This window comes from Aotus nancymaae, unplaced genomic scaffold (assembly GCF_030222135.1).
Source record: "Aotus nancymaae isolate 86718 unplaced genomic scaffold, 86718_ANA_hifiasm-v0.15.2.pri h1tg000062l, whole genome shotgun sequence".
Lineage (NCBI taxonomy): Eukaryota > Metazoa > Chordata > Mammalia > Primates > Aotidae > Aotus > Aotus nancymaae.
In genome coordinates, this window is record NW_026988476.1 from 3,995,001 (window position 1) to 4,014,566 (window position 19,566).

A 19,566-nucleotide genomic window follows, 5' to 3' on the forward strand; every position below is an offset into this window, starting at 1 on the left:
GGGAGAGCCAGGTCAAAAGATAATTATATATGTGCTTAGTGCCATGGATGAAAGGTACAAGTGCTGTTAGAGCATCTAACAGGAAAAGTTAATCTAGTCTTAGGTTCTCTGAGAAGATGAAGGGTCTGCTGAGGCCTGAAGGACAGGTAGAATTTAGCCAGGTAAAATTGGGACTGGAAGGCCATCCTTATTTTCCATATTAAAAAGGCAGGAGGGAAGGGATGTGACAGAATTACCTGAGCTATGTTCATTTTTTTACTCATTGTATACATAACATGATATCACATGGAATAGAGAAAATGCCGTCTATAGGAATAATTCATTACATTTAGCTTTAACTTTTCTCACATTTTTCTTAAACTGATTTAAGACCCATTCCCTCTATAACCTTGGTCACACCATTTAACCTTAGAATGTGTGTATATTTGCCATTATTTTACCTAGTAAGTCAATGTTTTTATCTAGTAAGTCGATGTCTGCATAGATGGCTTGTCAATCAGTTGATCAAAATAATGTAGTAATACTTCTGCCTCCTAGTAGCCATATAGTTCATAACCTATATGAGTGATAGACGTAAGATGCATGCACTCATGTGATCTCATAGTGCTTCATAGCTTGGGCCTGGATAAAACATAGGTATCTTGCCACAGAAGAGCTCTAGCTCTTTTTGTTTTCAAATTGTCAAAATTGAGTAGTCCATCATAACTATACTCTCTTCTTAGCAGATATCTCTTGGAACAACTTTGAAAATGCCTTTGTTTGTGGTCTCTGGTGCCTGTGAGCTAGCAGGGCAGTACTCAGTGCTACTTCACCATTTGTTCACACATTAGCAGTTCTTCAGCACCCACACAGAGATTTCAGTGTGTCCTTATTTATAACACTTTTTACTTCTGTGGATCTAGAAATTCCACCAGAGGTACAGAGTAATCAGCAGCAATGACTCATTCAGCAAAGATTATTGCTCATGTGCCTATATGTGATAGCAACAAGGAGATAGTGTTTTACAGTAGCAGCTGTCCTTGAAGTAATGGATTTCAATATTTTTGAAACAAAAAAGTGCTGTTGATCAAAATGATGCAAATGTTAAGTGTATTATTATCTCATGGAAGCAATGTTTGTGTCCTTAGGCCCAACTGTGTGATATGAATGACCACACACTAACTTGCTTAATGAACTAGACAGTCTAGTATCTTTAGAGCATAAATCCTTCAATGCATCAAATGGCATAGCACAGTAAGCAATTTCATACATTTATTCAGCTTATTACATCTTCTTTTTCCATATATAGCTAAATGATGAACAATCACCTGTATCAAGGTCATGAAAAGAAGGTTTCTTTCTTTAGTAATATTTTTGACTAGCATCTTCGAAGTGTATTAGGATCACTTGTTCACTCTTTGATATATTTATGCTGCCTCTGTTTCTTACTGTAACAAACAAAAGCCTTACGTTCTAGCTGTTGGTGTTTAGAAATGGCAGGTCTTTATTGTTTCCTGAACTACCATCTCATTAACACCAATTGTTTTACTTTGAACCAGTTTGATTTTAAATGCATGAAACAACTCCTGAAATTTTTACTCTCTGACTCAGCATCACCACGTTATTTCACAGTGTCAAGGATGCTTCCCAGTTGTGGCTTAAGTAGTAGCCAGATTCAAAGCATTCAGGGGTGACTCAATCCTGAATCACAAAGTCTCCCACCATTCCATCCCAGGTCACATCTTGCATGTTCCAGTATATAGTCGGTTTCAGCTGCTTTTTCCTTCCATTGATATATTTTTAATTCTAGAATTCATGTACTCAGATAAATATGTAAACCTATAGGCATGTATTCACTCAAATGACAGTCCCATTGTATAGAACATTTTACTAACTCCTCTTTTGAAATTACCTTCAAAAATAATTGCCCAGCTTCGTAACAAAGATAGATTCATTAATTTATAGTCACTGAACGCCCTTCCTTGGCGATAACCTATTTAACCTCCCCTGCTACCTGTTTTTCTCTCTCACCCCTCTCAGTTTGATTTTGCCCCCAGGTTACAAGAAAGGGTTAGAACTCTGTAGAGAAGAGAACAGATAGAGACTAGCAGCCTGTGGGACCCTTTGGCTGAACCCACCAGGAAGCAAAGTTACTGAGATGAATTTATCTATCGAGGGCTGTCTGCCAACTACAGGAACAGAAGCTGATATCATGGGTGTGACCGGCTTTGTCTTGTGAATGCAAATCATTCAATTTCAAATTGCTACAAGCCGACTTTAGATCCATTGAAAACTTAGGTCCAAAGAATACTTCTGCATATACACAATTATAGTCTTCCAATTGTGTCACTTTTTGAAAATGACCTGTGCATGTACCATTTGCATCCCTAACCTATTTAATGCTTTAAAACACTTTTCACTGAAAACTTGTTTAATAATAAACTCCTAGAAAGGAAGGCTTTATAGAAATCTAAGAAAAAGTGCCTAAAAATAATCTTAGAAGGCCCAACTGACAAAATTCCAAGTGAATATAAACATATATTCTGTGCTTGCTAATGAATTGCCCTAGTTTGGCTTACAGGGACAGCACAGAGTATTTCTATCCTCTGGATTGGCATAGAGTTGAACACATCCCAGTGCACGTGTGAAGCCAGGCTCAGAGGGCACTGATGTCCTCACATCTCTCTCCTGGGTATGGGAAGACAGCCTGCCCTCCTTTTTAGTGGTCATTTGGCTAAACCACTTTAATTTAGCCTCATAGTCCATCATTGGCAGTGAAGCCCTCCAGAATCTCACTTGCCATTGCCTCTGTTCTAAATTTACTCTAGTTTGTCAACACTGCATTGGTGCTGAGGACCACGGTGTGGCCTCGTGGTGCCCCCACAATTCTAGCTGGACGGCAGCTAATTGTGACGGTCCTTGCCTTGTAGCTTTTCTCTATTGAGGAACTCATCCTGTGAGAGTACCCATTTCCCAAGAACTTACCATTGGGAGGTAGAGGGAAGCCCCCTCTACAGGCAGAAACTCAAATTGGAGTTGATTCTAGCCAAAACTGGCCTCCTTTGTTTCCATTCTTCAAAGGAACACACAATGGCCTGTAGGTTATGCATTCATTCAGATGAAAATCCCAGTGTACAAAACTTGCTTACGTCTCTCTCCACGCACCACCTGTCATAAATGAAGTGGACAGTTAACGCCTGTCCTTAAATACTCACATATGAGGCTAACTGAAACAAGGCACTTACAGCAGCTGTCCAGATGTCTTCACCTCAAAAACATGGTTTCACCCTGCCAGTTAACAGAACTGGCTCAAGAGAAAGGACGCTGGAAACCAGCATAGTTAACACCATATAAGGTTGCACAGGGCTGAAAGCTCTTCATACTCTGACTTAATATGTCTAGGAGGCCAACAACATGGTGCTGTAGCAAATGTACAAGATGCTATTCCCATCTCAGGTCACAATATAAACACTTGTTTTCATCATAGTACTTGGCCATTATTATTTTATCATAGACTGCTTTATATACTCCATTCTAAGTCGGTTATTGTATTGGATGCATACTTTGAAGCTTAACTCTTTTAGCTCCTACATAAGGAAAGCTTCGTGAGGTGGAAGAACTGAACTGAATTGTACTAAGATGGTAAGCAATAAGAAGATAGGCCACAAAAGGGAGTGGGCAGGAAGGGGGTACGGTGTGAAAAAGACAAGCTAAATTAGAAACAGCTAAGAAACAGACTGTGTATCATGAAGGAAATGACGAGCGCATTGGGGATGACAGCAGAAATAATGAAGTGATCGTGGTGGATTGACTGCAGAGAGAGAAACCAAGTTTGACTAGAGTGGTTGTGGTGTGGAAGGCAGGAAGGGGCAGGGAAAAGGTCTTTAAAGAATACACTTTCTGGCAAAGGGCAAGCCATCCAACCAATGGCTTTCAGACTTGAACAGGAGAAGAATATCCTGGGATTCCTATTTCAAATACAGATTCCCTGGCCCCATCCCAAGACGGTCTGATTTAGTGCCATAAATGGGACCAGAAGGATGTGTTTTTAAGAAGGTCAACTGATTCTGCATTTTGTACAGACACAGGTAATACTCGGACCTCACTTTGAGAAAACTCTACAAGAAAAGCAAAGAAAATCTTACACATTTTAACAGCAACTTATTAGAAGTGAACAGAGGTTGCTCGTAGGTAAGGAATATGCTACGTTAACCCAACCAGGAAACAAGAAAGATTGACAGAGAATTATTGCTGCACAGACAGAGAGGATGTTGGAGATGCTGCAGGGATACTAGGGCAAGAGAAAACATTTCTTAAGTTTATTTCCCGGATGTAAATCAGCCTTTGCCCTTTGTAGCTAGATATCCCTCACCCCAATTGAAGAAAAAAAAAAATCCTCAAAGAAACCTATGAAAATAATTAAGCATGATAATTCTGGATTATCCTTAATTAGAGGGAAGCTCTAGTGGGCTCCGAGCTTTGGAGGGTCATCATACATTTGTTACAAGTGATCTGTCAGTGTTCCACGTGCACATTATTCATCACTTCACCTCTGATCTTCCCCTCCTCTGAGCACAGCCCTCTACCAGACCCCTGCACTTAGGCTGCCGACTAAAAGACATCACCTCACACGGCTCCTGCTGCCACTATAGATGATATGTCTCTTCTAGGGGGCTTTAAGATGGAGAAAATCTTTCTTTTCCTCTCTTTCATTCTGTGCTGACTCCTTGGGGCCAGGCCCATGCCTCTGCCAGGAGCAGCAGCCTGTCCCTCATGGTGAGCCCTTCAAAGGACTTAGGTCCTTGTTGCAGGAGCAGGAGTTCAACAGAGTTGAAGCAGCTCTGATGCCCATTGTAGGCCTGAGGATTCCAGCCACGTGGAACAAGAAGAGGGAAAGGAAGGGGGTTAAGTAAGGGAGGCTTGGCAAGAGAACAGGAAAATGTCAGATCAAACACAAAGGGAGGAAAGGAGCCAAAGACTGCAGTCATCCCTCTTCTTCCAAGAAAGACAGGCCTACAACCATCTCTCTGCCTCTTGCTGACTTTGTTCACAAGGCACATGCAGAAATCATCACACCTCCTACAACTTAGGCTGTGAAGCCTTTTCCGTGCCATGCAATGCCACCTTCCTTTCTCCCACCACAGGGCTGCATTCTGCCTTTGTACGGGGACATGCTGCTCTGCATCAGTTAGTTGGTGGTATGTCCACTTTTCAGTTAGCACAGATCTGTCTTCTTCCTGGTACCCAGACCACACATAGGACATCACTGTTCATAGACTAGATGGGCAATAAGTACTTACTGAGTTTTCAAAGTTCAATCATTCTTTTCTCCCTGGATCCAGTTCCTTAAGTTGTTTAACTTTATATTAAGGAAGTCCCTGAAGACTCTGTTTTAAGTTAGGGAATTTGAAATGCATTTTAAATAAGCACCATCTCAACTGATATAACAGAATTAGAATACAAATTATGTAAAAAAAAAAAACAAAAAACAGGTATGTTGCTTTGAGGTCAGATCTGGGTCTACAGTCCAGCCCTGTCACTAATCCCCTGATTAAAGTCAGGAAACTTGTACCTTTTCTCTATATCTCTATTTCCTCTATTTGTACATTAAGGATAATAATCCCCCCTTTTTATAAGGTCATTAAGAGGAAGAAAACACTGATATCAAAGTACTTCATAGATATAAATGTTAGTTTGGTTCATTTCCTTCCCTTTTAATTTTGGAGTAAGCTAGTTTTGGTGGCTTGTTTTTCTTTTCCTAGAAATGACATTTCTAGTGGGCAAAAATATTAATTAAGTAGCACCCAGTGATTCCGTTAATAACATTAACAACACGTTAAAGTTTAAAAATGATAAGGCTTATCATGACAGCCTGCTACCGATACAGCCAGCCATGAGGCACTCCACATCTCAGCCCTGCCTGCTTTTATTTCATTTTGATTTGTTTATTAATCACCAGCTGAGATTTTTGACAAATATGGTTAAAAATCAAAAGCTATGCTTTGGAGACATTCATGCTACTTTTACTTGTATTAAATTTGCAAGGAAAATTTATGTGTAAATAGGAAAACTGTGTCTCTCTCTTTCAGTAAATATAGTCACTCTGAGTATTCGTATGTATTCTCATAAAATTATCTTGGCATCCTTATATTTTGTTGTAATGGGTGTCAAGGACTTCTCTTTGCTCTAAATGGGAATATTTACTGATCAAGAGCTTGCTGTTGCATTCTCCTCTGCTATAACCTGAGGAAACAGCACCTTTTCACCTTTGAAACCAGCATTTCCATATTACTCATGCCAGTCTTTTCTCACTAATTTTATGATTATAATGAGGCAGTGGTGCACTAGTTAGCACAGATGACCTTCTAATTGAAAGACTGTAAATTCAATCTCCATTGCTGGGCACCGACAGAAATTTAAATAAATATAGCTCCTAAAACCCTTGTGATGGGCTGGCCTAGTGACCAAGTCATATGTCACAGGGGACCGCTGGCAACTTCTGGGTGTTAACTACAGGAGTCATTAAAAGTAGGTTGCCCTCACGAAGCAAAGCGAGATGAGGGACTTTTCCCTGGCTTTGATTCAGGCACCATGCCTTGGTTTTCTGTAACATATGCCGAGTTGCTTTTTTGTCAAAATGCTTCCTAAAACTGGAGTCTGAATGCGAGGGGAAGCTCCATTCTCAAGCTGGACTTAAGCAGACAAGAACAGTCTTATACCAGGCCACCTTTTGTCCACTGCCATTTATAGATTTAGATGCAATAAGCTGCCCAGGGCTGTGCTGACACCATCCCCTTGCTGGCTGTATTCACCCCCATTTTTCACCCCCATGACCTCGGACAGCAATCCAATTCAGGTTTCCAGAATGAACTGCCCTGAGGATCAAGATGGGTGTGGAAAGCTGTTTTAATGGTCAGTCTGAGGAAGCAATCCATGGAGCTGTAATGCTGGCAACATTTGTACCAAATAATTGAGCACTTGCCCTTGATCTATGTTTGACCTTCCATTTTGCCTTTAACACTGTTACTTGTGCGTATGTGTCTCTTATTGTGAGCCACCTTGAATCTCTTTGGGAAGCAAGGTGCATACAATTTTTTAACTAACTAGCTGCTTTAAAACAGGTCCCTGGACCTTGACAACAGCTACCTAAAAATGGCCCCATCTTGCTGACAATGCCTTAAAGCTGGTTATTGGGTTGTCAGCATGGTGCAACTTTATCCTGTGTGTATCACGCAAACACAATGAAAATTTCCCATTGCCTTTAAAGTTTTGCATTCTGTATATTTGGTTGTTAGACAAATAGAGCAAGCTTTGCCGACTTCATTTTCATTCTTGGCAGCATGTTTTTATCATAAGGCAGATAGTCATTAATTTACAGAATCAACGCTGGGAACAGCTTTTGTGATCTCATATTAAATTTTCCCCTGAATCCGCCCCTTGGCAAAAATTACTCACATCGTTAAAAAATATTTAATTAGGCTGTAGTTTATACCCAGCTCACTGGGGAAATGTTGGAATTAATATGATTTGCATGAATTCTGTTTCTCTTTTTCTGTCAGAGATTAGTTTTGAATTCAGTTCAGAGGGTCGTTGACACTGCCAAGGACTCACAATCGTGAAGGTCACACAGGTAGCAAATACTTCCCCTGGGTCGGTTGCCTGAAAAGACAGCTCAAAATTGCTTTTAATTATGGGTTACCTGACAGGCCACTTGCTGTTTTTATTTTTCCACAGATCCCTGAAACACTGCATGATTGGAAGTTTTAGGTAAACCATTTTATTCCTAACTCAAACAGGCCCGTTATTGTGTCGAAATAGATGCGCCTAAAGGTGTGGTCCCAAGTAATTTTTCTCATAACTCACTGATTTCTGTGGTTTGTTCACAAAAGAGAAAATCTCCCCACCTTGAACTGGGATGTACAGGTGCTGGATAAAGGTAGTCTTGTAAGACAGCCAGCAGTGAGTAAATTTTCTACACAGTAATGCATCTGCTTGCTTAATTATCTTTCAAAAGATAAGATACAATGTTTAGTTATGCATTTCCTTGTTTATTCTTCCATGGGTTAGAAAAAAAAACCTTAGGGAATCCACATTCCTGTGCCATTTTTTTCAAAAGAAAATTTAATGGAATATTTAATTAATAATCTAATCAATCAATTAATCTCAGTTACGTAAGTGTTGAAATCTAATTCTTTTTCACAGCTATATCAATAAAAGAAGTGAAATGGCTGCCCACTTATCAGGATAATAGGAAACCATTACAGACACAAAGAAGAACTGAAATTGCATTAATTCTGCTGCACTGGTTCTGATTTGCCAGTGTTAACAAAGTCTTTGTAGTTTAGACAAGTTTAAGTTCACCTGCTGGAACCACCAAGTATACATTTATGTCCTAACCTTTTCCAGTGGTGAAAAAAAAGTGATTAGATTTTTTAAAGAAAAATTCCCTAACATTTAGTCTCTGCAGCTCTAAGTAAAGACACATGCCAAATTATAAAAGGACATTTAAACTTGTTAGGCATTACCTCTGTCTTTATTGTTAAGTTTTAAGTTTAAAAAATAGAAACCATCTGCCTTCAAAATATGTACAGACCACACTATGCTGCTGACTAGCCAACTGTTGATGAATGAATATTTATATCCCAAGTGATTTCTATGGGGCTTCTTTCAGTACTGGAAAGATGAGATGCAGTTTGACCCTGACTTCAAAAAATCCTGAGTGAAGTCACTCACAGGGAGTGGATGCCAGGTGTAGCTACTGCAATCATAGCTTTACCTGATGACACTGCTCATGAAGATCACCACACGTTCCAGATTACAAAGCGTTCTAAATGGGAAGAAACTTACTTAAAATGGGAGAAATGAGGAAGTCTAGAACTTACTTTCTAAATACATATACCCTGCTGGACACTGCTGTAGGTTATTTACACGCACAATCCCATTCAATCGTCGGAACACCCTGCAAGGTGGATGTGACTACCCCCATTGTACGAGGGAATAACAACCATGTAATCAACACAGTGAGGTTATCTCAAAGCGGTGACTAGAACCCAGTTCTCCTAATTACCTGCATAGCACCCAGGCATGTGTTCACATTTTCCCAAGTACATTCTGTGACCAGCTCAAGCTAACAAAAGTATTCAACAAAAACTAGCACAGTTTTTTCTCTATACCTGTGGGTTCTCTTTTTTAAACAGCAAGTCAACTCTTTTGCTTTTCCCAGGTAAATCCAAACATGCATGTGGCTTTGTGAAATCTTTTACACAACAGTGCAATGTATATCCAGCTAACTGGAATAAGCCAATTCATGTAAAAACTTAACAGCCACAGGCGTGGTGGCTCATGCCTGCAATCCCAGCACTTTAGGAGGCCGAGGCAGGCAGATCATGAGGTCAGGAGTTTGAGACCAGACTAGCAAACATGGTGAAACCCCATCTCTACTAAAAAAAAAAAAAATACAAAAGTATTTCTATTATTCTTGCCTGAATACATGAGAAACAAAATATATGACTGTAAGAGAATGAGTGAGAGAGAACAGTGGTTATGTTACTAGAAATTTTACAAATGCAGTTGCACTAGGGCTATTAATTCGCTTAGAAAAAGTAAGTGGATGACTCAGAAAGCACAAAGAATCCTTTTCCATTTAGGGTTCTGTGTTGTTATTTGCATTTGCCTGCCTTTTTTTTTTTTTTCTGTAGTGGCCTTTCTTGAACAGTACAAGACTGCGAGGACTTGTACGTCCTCCTATCTCTCCAAGGTACTAAATCTCAGTATTTCATCCCATAGTCTCAAAAAAACCACAAAGTTGGATAAAAGTCATACCATTTGCCTCTGGTTTTCTATTTGCAAACAAACATCCTCTTTTCCTTCACTCTGGGCAGAAATAAATTATGGGAATAGCTCTTGAGACTATAGTCTAAATAAGGACGTTCTTAGGATACCAGTTTTCTCACTTTGTGGTTCTGCACCACCGCATTACCAGATGCCCCCTTGTCTCTATTCCTACTGCTATGCTAATGAAGCAAAAAAATAAGTTTAGTATCGAACTCCTGTTTAATCAGACTTTTTACAACTAGACCTACTTGAAAAGGATTGTGGTTGAGGTACACTACAAACTTAAGACTAGTAGTTTTGGGACTTTCTTAATGATTGGCAAAATTAGGTACTATGCTAACCGTGTGGCATGTATTGGTTTCTCTTATCAATTGTGATTCAGGGCAAGGAGTACACATGGGTAATGTTGTTGTTGCTACAGCTACCATTTATTAGCTGCCTAGCATATGCCAATCACATTATTCATCTTATTTAATCCTCTCAACAATCCAAGAGTAAGTTGAAAAAGTCCCATTTTACAGACAAGAAGATGGAGGCTTACAGTTAGAAATTAGGAGAGCAGGCTGGGCATGGTGGCTTACACTTGTAATCCCAGCACTTTGGGAGGCCAAGGCAGGCAGATCACGAGGTCAGGAGTTCAAGCCTGGCCTGGCAAACACGGAGAAACCCTATCTCTACTAAAAAAAAAAAAAAAAAAAAAAAAAAAACAACAATTAGTTGGACATGGTGGTGGGCACCTGTAATCCCAGTTACTCAGGAGGCTGAAGCAGGAGACTCACTTGAACCTGTGAGGCGGAGGTTGCAGGGAGCTGAGATTGCACCATTGCACTCCAGGCTGGGCAACAAAAGCAAAAACTCCTTCTCAAAAAAAAAAAGAAATTAGGAGAATTGAGATTCAAACTCTGGACTTTTCAACTCCAAACTCAAAATGCCTTCAATCAAAGTAGTGTCTCAAACAAAGATCACTGAAATGTGAGACACTGATTTTTTTCTTTTAAAACATTTTTAATTGAAATTGTGTGTATTTAAGGTGTATAGCATGATGTTTTCACATACATATTCATAGTGAACTGAGATTAGTCGAGCTAGAGTTGACATCTCTTTTCACGGTTACCTTTTTTTGATGGTGAGAACGCTTAAGATCTACTCTTTGCAAATTTTAAAAATACAATACAGTATTATTAACTATAGTCTCCATGCTCTACATTCGATCTCTAGAACTTTTTCTGTGTGACTAAAACTTCATACACTGTAACTGAAATCTCCCATTTCCCTCACTTCCTTGCCCCTTATCCAAGGAAAATGAAATTAGCATGTCCAAGAGACATCTGCCCCTTTTATGTTCATTGCAGTCGTATTCACAGCAGCCAAGATATGGAATCAACCTAAGTGTTCATCAGTGGATGAGAAGATAATGAAATACACACAGAGGAATATTATTTGCCCTTAAAAAGGTAGATCCTGCCACTTGTAATGCAAATGAATATGGAGGACATTGTGCTAAGTGAAATATACCAGACACAGAAAGAAAAATACTGCATAATTTCACTTCTATGTGTAATCTACAAAAGTCAAATTCATAGAAGCAGGCTGATTTCTAGCCCTGATTGTACATCTGATGCAGCTGCGAGATTGTAACAAGCCCCTAAGTTCTGAATCTCAGGTCTTTCTTTGGTCTGACATACAAATGGTAACACCACGGGGTCCCAAAGAGGAGAGAGGCCACATACTGGAAAGCCTTCTAAGGTCATCAGTTTAATCAAACCAACAAGTATTTATTGGGCACAGTGCTAGGTGTCTTGGGAACTATAAAGATGAATAGGATATCATCTTAGACATACATAAGCCTGATTTTTAGAAAAGAGTTTAATATAAAAGTATACAGTTAGCTAAGTAGAAAGTGTTAAGTTTCCTAAGTTCCTCTCCAAAGATGACATTTTTGATATTGAAGGAAAAAGGAGATGAAAATTGATTAGAGAAAGTTTTCATGTAGGAGATTGTTTAAAGAGGGGCAGAGAAAGCGGGAGTCAGGCTCTTTTTCCACATTACTATTAATACTTCCCTAGACCCAGTTCCTGGTGACTCAACACTGTTCGGGCTGCCCTTGGCGGGAGTAGTCCTCATGGATTTATTTTTCACATAAAATTGTTCAAATATACAAGCATCAATTATGCAGATTATGTAAAAAAAAGATAATTGTGTTACTCTTGCAGCAGGAGTGGGCGGGGGGGGGTGTGTTGCAGTCAGGGGATAGCGTCTAGTTGTAGGTGAGGGATGTCAAAATGACTGCAGGAAGTGATAGAAATGCCGGCTTTTCCAAGTAAATATTGCTGCTTACTCCAAGTACATTCCTCAAAGCTCCTACAGATCTTAGGTATCGATTTTCTGAGATGCCAACCACACTCCTTTCCTGCGTCTCAGCCTGCAAGGGCAGCAAGCCTTGCCCAAGCTCCCTCTGCCACGGTTTCTTTCACCTTTGTGGCTTCCACTCTTATATAAGTAGACTCTGTAGAAATAGAGGGGCATTGTTTGTGTACTTAGAAGATTTTGCAGGTGTTTCCTAATTCATTCTCCTCATCGTAGGAAGCAGAGATTGCCTCTTCAAGACAAGTTAAAAACTGGAGAGACAGAAAACGTACAGTGACTTATCCACCTTCATTCCAAAAATCAGTGGTGAAGACAGACAGAGGAGTAACAAGATTGACTTTTGTTTCCCAGGCTAATGTTCAAGCCGGTAGTTTATATTATATCTTTGTATATTAAATGTGATGCCTTAACTTAGTTGTCCTTCTGTTTCTATCCTTTTCTTCTGTTTTGAAAACTGATTTCACATTCCCACTGAGGTAATGCAGTATGCCAACAAGTCTAACACTGTGGTTCTCACTCTACTTTCATCAATAAGATATGTTCTTTAAGCTAAACCTTCTGGAATGACCAAAACCAAATAAAATATGCCAGTATAGAGCTGCTCTAGTTGGAAAGTGAGAGAGAAAGGCCTCAGAGGTATCCCAGGGACTCCTTAACCTGGAGCCCATAGGTAGGCTCATATCACCTATAATTTCCTCAAATTACTTGCGATGCCAGGGAGAGGATGGGGAAGGAAACCATACTGTTCATCAGAGATGCAAAGAATCTGTGATCCCTTTGGATCAAAGGCAGCTGTCTTTTGGTTCAGCATGAGACTCATCTTCATTCCCCACTAACTAATAGCGTATTAATAATGCTTCAGAATCAAGTTCAAGTGGTTTTGAGTTTCTCAAGGCTATGCCATACTTTTGATTCTAAGTCTCAAAAGATCTGATTCAGCAGCCCAACTATGGGCTTCTGTTAATATAATGAATAGGTAGGCATAAAGGATAAGCCACCATATTACTTTGGGACCCAAATATATAGCAAACCCTTGTGAATCATCTCATTTCTCAATAAAATTTTAATGCTATTTTTTCACTTACTTGCTCATTCATTTAAATATATATAATTCATTCAATTATATATATATGCACATATATATGTGTGTGTATAAATATATATAATTGACTATGCACCAGGGTTTGTAGAAATGAATTTGATATGGCTGCTGCCCTGAAGAAGTTTACAGTCTAGTGAATGAATATATACTTAGTATATGTCAGGTTTGCTTCTTTCACACATTGTATGCATTACCTCATTTAATTATGACCACATGAAAGTAGATACCATTATTATCCTTACTTTATAACTGAGGAAACAGTAGAGTAACTTGCCCAAAGTGTGTTTCGATCCCAAGCCATTTGCCTCTAGAGTCTACATTCATAACCAGTACCCTCTATTAGGAGCATGTGCAAGTGTTAGAAAACCTGCCAGGACGTTGCTCATTGTGTCTATACAACTAGCCATAAAACTGGACCTCGCTGGCCCAGAACCCAACCAAATATTCTAGTCCAATAAATGTACTTTGTTTGTCTGGGTATCCTGGGAAGTGCATTTTAGCAAACAGAGCAAGAATTTATTAGCCTCAAAGACAGGACTTCATTTCTAAATGACACAATTAAAACTAGAACAAGAGACTTAATAATAATTGTGTAGAGTCAGCCAAAGCCATTAGATAGTAAGGAAGGCCTGGCTGTCAATTCTACTAATAGATTACCAGAAACCATACCTTTAATATTCTCTATTTCATCTAAGGAAGCAAAAAAAGAAAAAAATAGCATTAGAATGATAATGACTCATTAGTGACTTGAAATTGGGATTCTCATGCTTTGTTTTGTGTCGTACTTATGTAGTGCTGTTCAGACAACAGAATGGATCTCAGAAAATCAAAGGATGGCCAATGAGAGAAACAAAAAGAATCCCCAGGTATAAAGGAACCAAATGGACTTTACTAAATGAAAACCCCTGGGCATTTTGCAGGAAGATATGTAATCACCCCAGCTCCCCCCAGGACCACTCTCCTGAGACCCATGGAGGGTTGGGTGTTCCACATGGAAGAAATCGATGAGAGCCATAAAGTGTATGCAAATTACAAGAGGGACAGACTTTCTAGCTTGAAGTCTAGAATAAAAAAATGTTAAGGGAAAAAGGGAAAAATAAATACCTGGGTGCTAATAGAAATGGACAGTTTGCCATTGCTTCAGTGATGCCAAATGGATGAGCTAAGAAAACATGCTGTGTTCTCTCATGAAGTCCCTGATCCTCACTAAAGAAAATGGGTATGACCTAGTCATCTCTAACAAAGTCTGCCAGGTCTAAGCCATCTCCATCAGTTCATTCTCCAGCTTTTATTTCTCATAACTCATTTCTAAACACTGAAACTGTTATTCCTGAGGCTTCCACGTTCTTTTATGGATAAAGAAAGAGCTGCAGTTGAGTCTTCACAAAAGTTGCCTGTAAATCCTTGAGTCATCCTTGTTTTGATTTTGTTTTGTATTTTTCTATCCCTCTTGGTATGGACTGCATGAAATTTTCCATTTGCAAAAGGGTTTAATCAACAGTAAATGTTTTGAATCAGATTAAAAACACAAATACTTTAAGAGCTATGTATTTATTCTGTCCTGCTAGATGCAGTCATTTTATCTTATTTCTGAAGGGCAATGCAAAGCCATAGATGCTCTAATGAATTCCTTGCAACAGACAGGTACACTGATGGTTAATAGTAATTAATGTTTATCTTAAAAGATCCCGGGTTCTTCTGCAGAATTTTCCCCCTTCTCCTTGACACATCAAAAATGGGAAATCATCTATGAGACTGTTTTATTTGTCTCTGTTTTCGGACAGCACATTTACATACTCTCGAAGGCAATCAATACCAGCAAGCCCAGGTCTTCCAAGAGTCCTTAATTATATGCCTAAGAATGCATATGTATTCACATGTAATACTTGTGTTTCTTCACTGTTTCCCCTACCTTTTTAGCCGACATGTGTTGAGTCTTTGAAAGCAAAGAGTCAAATAAAGAGAATAACAGGAAAAAACACAATGTGTTGTTAAATGTGATGGCAAAATAATTTTTTTTTTTTTTTTTCAAAAAAAGCTTCAGTCAGTATGATCAGTAAAAGGAAAAAAAAAAGACAGCCGGCAAACTGTCTATCATGTGATGAAATTTGACAGTAGGGATTATGGCTTTGATGGACCAGAACAGCTAATAGAAGAAGCTGACATTTTTGAAACCCTGCTAATTAAGGGTTCCTTCCTTAATATTAAAATAAAGTCTTTGTCTGGGTTTTATGGTTGGAGAATCAGGTGTTTTCATTAATATATGCCAGTCAGTCTTAATAAGCTTGGAGGGCAGAGGAAGTTATTATTGAGTGACCTTCTACAAAATAAGCATGTTGCTAAGGGCTCTAACCCTGCCCCGTTCAGACTGATGAATCTCATTTCCAATGCAAAAGCCTCACAAGAAATCCAAGTATTCTCTGTGCAATCACAGAAAATAATCCTTGTGTCTCTTGTAATGTCCAGAATTGCCACTTACTACACTACTACTGTACAATGAATATTACAATACATATTATTTTTCTACCACAATTGTCTACATTTCTGAATTGCCCAGAATAGGAAAACTTATTGTGAAGACACTTGTATTGAAAAGTCAGCTCATTTTAATACTTTTCAAATAGTCATCTACTCTGTTCATGAATTATAATGCTCAGAATACATCTGACAATACTGGCTTTGAAAAGGAGATATGTCTATATTATTACATATTCATTTTCAAATAGATTTCAAACAGATTTTAAACCATTCATTGAAATTCATTGAAATGATAAATTCACAGTTGGATTTTGATTGACTCTTAATCCAATTTTACTTTTGATAAGTTTTCACCCCTCTCTTCCCACCCACTCCCAACCAATGTATTTTTTGCTCTTCTGTTGGCTTTTAAAGCAAAACTGAAGGGGTATGGTAAAAATGGAAGGTTTTGATAACTACATGTAAAGCTTGTCAAAATGAATTGGTAAGTTTAATGAAATTCAAAAGGCACCATGCTATAGGTGATTTTTTTGGCTAATTTTCAGTGTATCACTGCTCCCTTATAGAAGCAGGGTTTATGGTAGCTGCCTGTTGGTTCACAACCTAAAAAAATTTTGAAAGACTCTTTCAGTTACTAAACCATACCGCCATATCTAGATGGCATGGAAATGCGCAGCTAGACAAGTATTTGGTGTTGGGATGGTAGATCTCACAGGTTGAGGTTTTGTGGTTACCCAGTTAAAATAACAGTATTGAAATGCTCTGCATCTTGAGGTCTGCCTGCACTAGGAAGAAAAGTTGGTTAGCACCACTGTTGCTGGATTTGTGGTCAAGTAAAAAGATAACCACCCTACTGAGGTCTCTCTGGAGAAGGAATAAGATAGATTAAAAATTCCAAAGTGTGGTTCCATATGAAATTTAAAGTATTTTTTTTTTCCAATTCTGTGAAGAAAGTCAATGGTAGCTTGATGGGGATAGCGTTGAATCTGTAAATTACTTTGGGCAGTATGGCCATTTTCACGTTATTGATTCTACCTAACCATGAGCATGGAATGTTTTTCCATCTGTTTGTGCCTCTCTTATTTTGGTGAGCAGTGGTTTGTAGTTCTCCTTGAAGAGGTCCTTTACATCGTTTGTTAGTTGTATTCCTAGGTATTTTATTCTCTTTGTAGCAATTGTGAATGGGAGTTCGTTCTTGATTTGGCTCTCTGTAAGTCCGTTATTGGTGTATAGGAATGCTTGTGATTTTTTCACACTGCTTTTGTATCCTGAGACTCTGCTGAAGTTGCTTATCAGCTTAAGGAGATTTTGGGCTGAGATGATGGGGTCTTCTAGATATATAATCATGTCATCTACAAATAGAGACAATTAGACTTCCTCTTTACCTGTTTGAATACCCTTTATTTCTTTCTCTTGCCTGATTGCCCTGGCCAGAACTTCCAATACTATGTTGAATAGAATGGTGAGAGAGGGCATCCTTGTCTTGTGCCAGTTTTCAAAGGGAATGCTTCCAGCTATTGCCCATTCAGTATGATATTGGCTGTGGGTTTGTCATAAATAGCTCTTATTATTTTGAGATACATTCCATCAATATCTAGTTTATTGAAAGTTTTTAGCATGAATAAGGTGCTGAATTTTATCGAAGGCCTTTTCTGCATCTATTGAGATAATCATGTGGTTTTTGTCATTTGTTCTGTTTATGTGATGAAGTATGTTTATTGATTTGCATATGTTGAACCAGCCTTGCCAACTTGATAATGGTAGATAAGCTTTTTGATCTGCCGCTGGATTCGGTTTCAGTATTTTATTGAGGATTTTCACATCGATGTTCATCAGGGTTATTGGCCTGAAATTTTCTTTTTTTGTTGTTGTTGTGTCTCTGCCAGGTTTTGGTATCAGGATGATGCTGGCCTCATAAAATGTGTTAGGGAGAAGTCCCTCTTTTTCTGTTGTTTAGAATAGTTTCAGAAGGAATGGTACTAGCTCCTCTTTGTACCTCTGGTAGAATTCGGTTGTGAATCCATCTGGTCCTGGGCTTTTTTGGTTGGTGGGCTATTAATTACTGCCTCAATTTCAGAACTTGTTATTGGTCTACTCAGGGATCCAACTTCTTCCTGGTTTAGTCTTGGGAGAGTGTATGGGTCCAGGAATGTATCCATTTCTTCTAGATTTTCTAGTTTATTTGTGTAGAGGTGTTTATAGTATTCTCTGATGGCAGTTTGTATTTCTGTAGGATCAGGGGTGATATCCTCTTTATCATTTTTTATTGTGTCTATTTGATTCTTCTCTCTTTTCTTCTTTATTAGTCTGGCTAGTGGTCTATTTTGTTAATCTTTTCAAAAAAAAAAAAAAGAAACCAGCTCTTGGGTACACTGATTTTTTTGAAGGGTTTTTGATGTCTCTATCCCAAAAAAGAGCCCAATTGCCAAGACAATCCTAAGCAAAAAGAACGAAGCTGGAGGTATCACATTATCTGACTTCAAACTATATTGCAAGTCTACAGTAACCAAAACAGCATGGTACTGGTACCAAAACAGACATAGACCAATGGAACAGAACAGAGGCCTCGGAAATAACACCACATATCTGTAACCATCTGATCTTCAACAAACCTGAGAAAAACAAGCAAAGGGAAAGGATTGCCTATTTAACAAATGGTATTGGGAAATCTGGCTAGCCATATGCAGAAAACTGAAACTGGACCCCTTCCTTATACTTTATACAAAAACTAGTGCATGACGGATTAAAAATTTGAATGTAAGACCTAAAACCATATAAACCCTAGAAGAAAACCTAGGCAGTACCATTCAGGACATAGACATGGGCAAAGACTTCATGACTAAAACACCAAAAGCAATGGCAACAAAAGCCAAAATTGACAAATGAAGTCTGATCAAAGTAAAGAGATTTTGCACAGCAAAATAAACTATCATCGGAGTGAACAGGCAACCTACAGAATGGGAAAAAATTTTAAAAATCTATCCATCTGACACAAGGCTAATATCCAGAATCTACAAGAAACTTCTTAAACAAATTTGCAAGAAAACAACAACCCCATCAGAAAGGAGGCAAAGGATATGAACAGACACTTCTCAAAAGAAGACATTTATGCAGCCAACAAACATGAAACAAAGTTCATCATCACTGGTCATTAGCGAAATGTAAATCAAAAGCACAATGAGATACCATCTCATGCCAGTTAGAATGGCGATCATTAAAAAGTCAGGAAACAACAGATGCTGGAAAGGATGTGGAGGAATAGGCAGGCTTTTACACTGTTGGTGGAAGTACAAATTAGTTCAACCAATTGTGGAAGACAGTGTGGCGATTCCTCAAGGATCTAGAACCAGAAGTACCATGTGACCCAGCAATCCCATTAGTGAGCATACACCCAAAGGATTATAAATCATTCTACGATAAAGACTCATGCACACGTATGTTTACTGCAGCACTATTCATAATACCAAAGACTTGGGACCAACCGAAATGCCCATCAATGATAGTCTGGATAAAGAAAATGGGGCACATATACACCATAGAATACTACGCAGCCATAAAAAAGGATGAGTTCATGTCCTTTGCAGGGACATGGATGAAGCTGGAAACCATCATTCTCAGCAAACTAACACAGCAACAGAAAACCAAACACCGTACATTCTTACTCATAAGTGGTAGTTGAACGATGAGAACACAGGGAGGGGAACATCACACACCAGGGCCTGTTGGGGAGTTGGGGACTAGGGGTGGGATAAGCATTAGGAGAAATACCTAATGTAGATGATGGGTTGACAGGTGCAGCAAACCAC

The 19,566-nt window shown here is 38.8% G+C and overlaps 1 protein-coding gene and 1 long non-coding RNA gene across 12 annotated transcripts in view; one reads left to right on the plus strand and one right to left on the minus strand.

Moving 5' to 3' along the window:
- Nucleotides 1-19,566, plus strand: part of NPAS3 (neuronal PAS domain protein 3) — an 859,804-nt gene that overhangs the window by 699,887 nt on the left and 140,351 nt on the right. The window lies entirely within an intron of this gene.
- LOC105728361 (uncharacterized) overlaps nt 1-19,566 on the minus strand; it is a 102,190-nt gene that overhangs the window by 23,066 nt on the left and 59,558 nt on the right. Inside the window, exon 2 of the long non-coding RNA XR_001110006.2 lies at nt 2,965-3,147. This is a non-coding gene — a long non-coding RNA (uncharacterized LOC105728361). The remainder of the gene's footprint in view (nt 1-2,964; nt 3,148-19,566) is intronic.